Raw genomic sequence first — 6,372 nt, 5'->3', positions numbered from 1 at the left:
GGTGGGAGCTCCTCGCTGACCACGTCGTAGAAATTCTCGATGTCAAACAGCATCCTCTCGTCCTTGCTGGTCACCAAGTTCATGGCAACTCCCTTATTCCTAATCCCAAATTAATAACTAGAACCAATGCGATGGATGTAGTTTTTGGAACGTTTAAGAACATTTCGGTTTGGATTTCTGTTGTTTTTACTGTTTGTTTTCCTGTCCGTTTTCCCCTGGTTTTACGGTTTTCTTTTTCTTCTCAGTTTTCCTATTTCGTTTCCCATTTTTATTTTTTTGTTGTTTCTTTTTTTATAAAAGTCTGAACATTTTCTAAATTTCAACATTTTAAATTTTATTTTGAAAAAATTGAACATTTTCAAATCTAAACATTTTCAAATCTGAGCTTTCTTTCAAAATCTAAATGTTTTTTCATATCTGAACAAATTTCAAATATGAATAATTTTTCAAAATCTAGAAGTTTCAAATATGAACACTTTCAAAGGAAAAAAAACGAGAAAAAATTGTAATAAGAAAGTCATTACCTAGGCCAGCCCAACAGGAGCATGAACGAGGACATTGTAGCCGTATGCAAGCCCGAAGGCGTCCTATAGGAGCTCCCATGCTCATTCACTTCCTCCACCCAAATATCCATGTCAAAAACAAACCAAACATTAGATGGAACCATTACAATTCATTTCATTGTCTCCAACCAAACATAGAGATGGAACATGTCTATTCTAGTTGAATGGAACAATGCCACTACATGTTACTTGGTTCTCAAACCAAACACACCCTTAGACGATGGGCGTGTCCCAGGCCACCGTCCGTGCAAGTTGTAGCCCTACTTCATCCTCTTGAGCGGCAGCCGGTGATGAGGACATCCCTACCTCACTACTACCTCCGTCATTACCAACTGAAGATGAACCTGCTGTGAAGCTCAAGTCCAATGAAGTCAGGATTGGACCAATGACACGAGCTCGTGCGAAGCTACTTAAACAACATGTGAACTTGTTCCTAAACGATACCTTGGTTGATGAGAACTTTATACTACCTAAGTCCTATTATTTATGTATCATCAGGTATGAAGAGGAGACAAGCATCGCACGAGGAGGAGAGGAGCAGCTGGACGTAAAGATGGACGTGAAGCTAGACATGGAGCTGGACATGAAGATATTTCATGGACGCGCGAGGGAGGAGAGGGAGGAATGCGCGAGAGGAGAAGAAGAAGTCCAGGCCGGTCCAGCGCCCGGTCAGACCGGCCCCCACGCCGGGCCGCCCGGTCCCTGGCCCGGTCGACCGGCCGCCAACCGGCCGCCAACCGGAGGGAGTGCATCGTACGGGCGAAACCGGAAACTTCGCAGTTTCCCGGTTGCCGCCCGGTTGAACGGACCACCGACCGGACCGGCCGGTCCACAGCCCGGTCGACCGGATCCCAGACCGGACCAGTCCGAGTCTGTCTCGACCAGATCTATTCCGGGTCGGTTTTACTTGTATCTTTCGACCGGAACTCGTCCCGGACGCCTATATAAGTGCCCTGGACGACCCCCTAGCTGCTTTAGACCACGTTTAAGATAAACCCTAGTTCTTAGTTGTTTGCTCTGCAAAACTATTGAATTTCCTACACCATATTGCTTGGATATTGTGTAGATCCTGTTTAAGTCTTGTGTGATCTGTTGTTCCATTGGGAATTAGACGATTGCAACTTACCGCTTCGTGGTCGGTGGCTACGTGCGCAAGTGTGTGGAGTTGCGAATATCTTGCAGGGTTGAGAGTTGTTGCATCTGGCGACAGGGACCAATCGAGAGATCTCGTTGCGTCATACAAGTTATCATCCATTACTTCGTCGTGTTTCTCCGCTGCTATCACCCCGTGATCATCATCACCACCGTTGCTTACTGAGAAGATCGGGCCACCCCATATCATCTTGGTATCAGATTTCCAGTTTTCCTCGGTAAGCCATCCACAATCCACCTCATAGTTGAGTTGTGACTGTTTTCCTATACAGAAAAAGCCAAAAAAATTAGGGTTAGGGTTTGCCATAGCCATAGCTTGCACTAATTTCGAGTTTTAGTTGCTTTTCGTAGTTGTTTTTGCGTAACTTTATCTTTCATCTAGTATTTTAGGGTTTGACTTTACTCTATCATCTTGTGTTATTTAGTCGTCTAGTGTCAGTTTTTGTTACTCCAAGTCCACATAGCATACAGTGTGTTTGTCCAAACCATAGCTACAGCCTTTCGATATACGTGACTAGGAACTTCCCCAGAAGAGACTAGTTTTTTACCGCTCGACAGGCTGCTCATTAGGGTTTTGGTGCTTTGCATATTTTGTTGGCCGTGTTATCAAGGAGTTGAGTCATAAAATCAAAAAAAAAATAGAAAAGAAGCAAAAAGAGCTACATAGCTGCGTGTGTTACAAAACGAAAATACAAAAAGAAAAGTGTCGTGCTAGTTGAATTCAAGTGAAGGCCTAAGTTTTCTTTACTGCACCTGTAGTTGAGCAATCTTGTGCCTGTCTCGTTGAGCTTTGCTAGCGTCTCTCTAGTGCATTGCAACCTTTCCTCCATATAGTTGCATTGCCCCATTATATCGCCTTGTGTGAGTATCATTGGTTGTCTACGGTCAGCGCTAGAGCTTGTTATTGGTGTAAATAGGTAGCCTACCTACAGCCCCACATATACCCTGCTTTGTCGTGTGATTGTTCTTATACCCTTGATATTCGCTTCGCTACATCCGTGCACTAGTTGTTACTACAAGTGGTAAGCAATACTAATTTACTTTGAAACGGTAAGATTTCCTTTTCTTATCAGTTTTGAGTGAGTTGTGAGAGTACCACCATATATTTTTTTGATTTAGTGCACTAACCTACTAATCATGTCTGCTAGTGATAATAAGATTGTTAACCAGGAAAACAAGAATTCGGCAGATATCATCACATGGAGGGAGTATGAAGCTCTTTGTAATGAGATGCGACGTGAATTCCGCACTAAGGATGATGAGCTTAAGGGTACAGTTGACGAGATCAAACAAACGCTGGATGCTACTAATGTCACCGTCACTGGATTGGCTGATCAAATGACGGATATCCAGCGCAATATTGCGGATATGCGCCTCGCTATTGAGAATTTGCCTGCACAACAACAACAAGCAAGACGATGATGACGATCCCGAGCTTGAAGATGACGCACACAATGCTCGTGGTGCGCCTCGTGGTCATCGTCCTCGTGGTTGGGTTCCACTTGGCCGCAATGGTCGTGGACAAGATGAAGAAGATGGATTGGGTAAGCCCAAGTTTTCCATACCCAAGTTTGAAGGAGGAGCTGATGTTGAAGAATATCTCACTTGGGAGCTCAAGATTGAGAAGTTATGGAGCTTACATCCCAACTATTCTGAAGATAAGAAGATCAAGCTTGCTTCTTCTGAATTTGATGGTTATGCATTGCGTTGGTGGGATTCTTTGGTTCGTAACCGCGACGAAGATGGTGCACAACCTATCCGTACATGGCGTGCTATGAAGGAGGTTATGACTTCTCGTTTTGTGCCTACAAATTACATGCGGAATATATTTGATAAGCTAACACTATTGAGGCAAGGTGTGAAGACTGTTGATGAGTACTACATGGAGATGGAGATGCTTATGCAGCGTGGTCGTGTCCGTGAGTCTCTAGAGATGACAATGCAGCGTTTTCTCAATGGATTGAAGTATGATGTTAAAGGCATTGTTCGTCATTACACCTACACCAATATGAATCAATTGTTACATCATGCACGAGAAGCTGAATCACAGTTGGCTAAAGAAGCAAAGGTTAAGGGACGTGCTACGGGAGGTGGGCGTTTTACACCCCGTGCGCCTTCAACAGCGCCGGCGCCTTCAACGCGCTTCGCTCCTTACTCTACTCCGCCTAGCAAACCGGTCTCCAATGTATCTAATGCAAAGAAGTCCGAATCTGCTGCAAGTCCGAGTGGTTCTAGCATGTCTACATCGCGCAACCGCGATATGCTTTGCCATACATGTGGTGGCAAGGGTCACTGATGGCGTGTAACTCACACGTTCGTTGGGAACCCCAAGAGGAAGGTATGATGCGCACAGTAGCAAGTTTTCCCTCAGAAAGAAACCAAGGTTTAATCGAACCAGTAGGAGCCAAGAAGCACGTTGAAGGTTGATGGTCGCGAAATGTGATGCGGCGCAACACCAGGGATTCCGGCGCCAACGCGGAACCTGCACAACACAACCCAAGTACTTTGTCCCAACGAAACAGCGAGGTTGTCAATCTCACCGGCTTGCTATAACAAAGGATTAAACGTATCGAGTGGAAGATGTTTGCAAAGAAAACAGTAAAACAAGTAGATTGTATGCTATGTAAAGAATAGGACCGGGGTCCACAGTTCACTAGAGGTGTCTCTCCCATAAGATAAAAGCATGTTGGGTAAACAAATTATAGTCGGGCAATTGACAAATAGAGAAAGGCATAACAATGCATATACATGATATGATAAAGATAGTGAGATTTAATCCGGGCATTACGACAAAGTACATAGACCGCCATCCAACTGCATCTATGCCTAAAAAGTCCACCTTCAGGTTATCATCCGAACCCCATTCAGTATTAAGTTGCTAAGCAACAGTACAATTGCATTAAGTATGGTGCGTAATGTAATCAACAACTACATCCTTAGACATAGCATCAATGTTTTATCCCTAGTGGCAACAAGCACATCACAACCTTAGAACCTACTCGTCACGATCCCAGGTGTCAATGAAGGCATGAACCCACTATCGAGCATAAATACCCCCTCTTGGAGTTAAGAGCAAAAACTTGGCCAGAGCCTCTACTAATAACGGAGAGCATGCAAGATCATAAACAACACATAAACAATAGATTGATAATCACCATAATCATAGTACTCTCTATCCATCGGATCCCGACAAACACAACATATAGTATTACGGATAGATGATCTTGATCATGTTAGGCAGCTCACAAGATCCAACAATGAAGCACAACAAGGAGAAGACGACCATCTAGCTACCGCTATGGACCCATGGTCCAGGGGTGAACTACTCACTCATCACTCCGGAGGCGACCATGGCGGTGTAGAGTCCTCCGGGAGATGAATCCCCTCTCCGGCAGGGTGCCGGAGGCGATCTCCCGAATCCCCCGAGATGGGATTCGCGGCGGCGGCGTCTCGGTAAGGTTTTCCGTATCGTGGCTCTCGGCACCGGGGTTTCGCGACGGAGGCTTTAAGTAGGCGGAGGGTCAACGCGAGGGGCCACACGAGGGGCCCAGGGGTAGGTCGGCGCGGCCGTGGCCTGGGCCGCGCCGCCCTATCTCCCGGCCGCCTCGTGGCCCCACTTCGTTATCTCTTCGGTCTTCCGGAAGCTTCGTGCAAAAATAGGACCCCGGGCGAAAGTTTCGTCCAATTCCGAGAATATTTCTTTACTAGGATTTCTGAAACCAAAAACAGCAGAAAACAAAGAATCGGCTCTTCGGCATCTTGTTAATAGGTTAGTTCCAGAAAATGCATAAATATGACATATAATGTACATAAAACATGTAGGTATCATCAATAAAGTAGCATGGAACATAAGAAATTATCGATACGTTGGAGACGTACACTACAAGAAAAGTTGCCATGGCCGACGAAGTTGAAGTCGCGCCGTGGTTGCTGGTGTACCATGGCCGACGATTTTGGTCCCTCCGTGGTGCATGTCAAAACTTTTTTTTTCTCGTTTTTGAGGCCACCTAGCCCGACGAAAGCGGCCAAAACGTGGCGTATGGTGGCCCGGGACGTGGTGCATCTCGAAATCTCGGGTTCGCCGGCCGAGTCAACGCAAATCCGCACCGCCGAGGGATGTAGGGCCCGGATGGCAGCCTCTCGGCATTGTTTTTTTTCTACATCGCGCCATCTCGTTCAACGTTCTCCGATCGAGCCGTTTACGATGCAGGATCATGGGTCCCGCATGTCATCCTCTATGAACCAAAATTCTTTCTATTCTTGGATTTTTTTTGACCCCCTGATTTCCGGCTACTTCCTTTTTCTTTTGATCCCTTGCCGCCTTGGAAACGTTGAGACCGCTGCTCGCTAAATGGGACCCGCATGTCATCCTCTATGTGCAATCAACTTTCTTTTCTTGGAGTTTTTTTTGGCACCTCAAATTTGGTCACTTGCCTTTTTCTTTCGATCCCCGCCGCCTCTCAAACGGTGATACCGCTGTCGCTAACTCGGGACCCGCATGTCATCCTCTATGTACTATAAAACTTTCTTTTCTTGAATTATTTTTGGCACCTCATATTTGGTCACTTACCTTTTTCTTTCGATCCCCGCCGCCTCTCAAACGGTGATACCGCTGCCGCTAATCGGGACCCGCATGTCATCCTCAATGTACTATAAA

The sequence above is a fragment of the Lolium rigidum genome, chromosome 2, assembly GCF_022539505.1.
Source record: "Lolium rigidum isolate FL_2022 chromosome 2, APGP_CSIRO_Lrig_0.1, whole genome shotgun sequence".
In the NCBI taxonomy this organism is placed as follows: Eukaryota; Viridiplantae; Streptophyta; class Magnoliopsida; order Poales; family Poaceae; genus Lolium; species Lolium rigidum.
Note: the sequence above shows the minus strand (reverse complement) of the source record.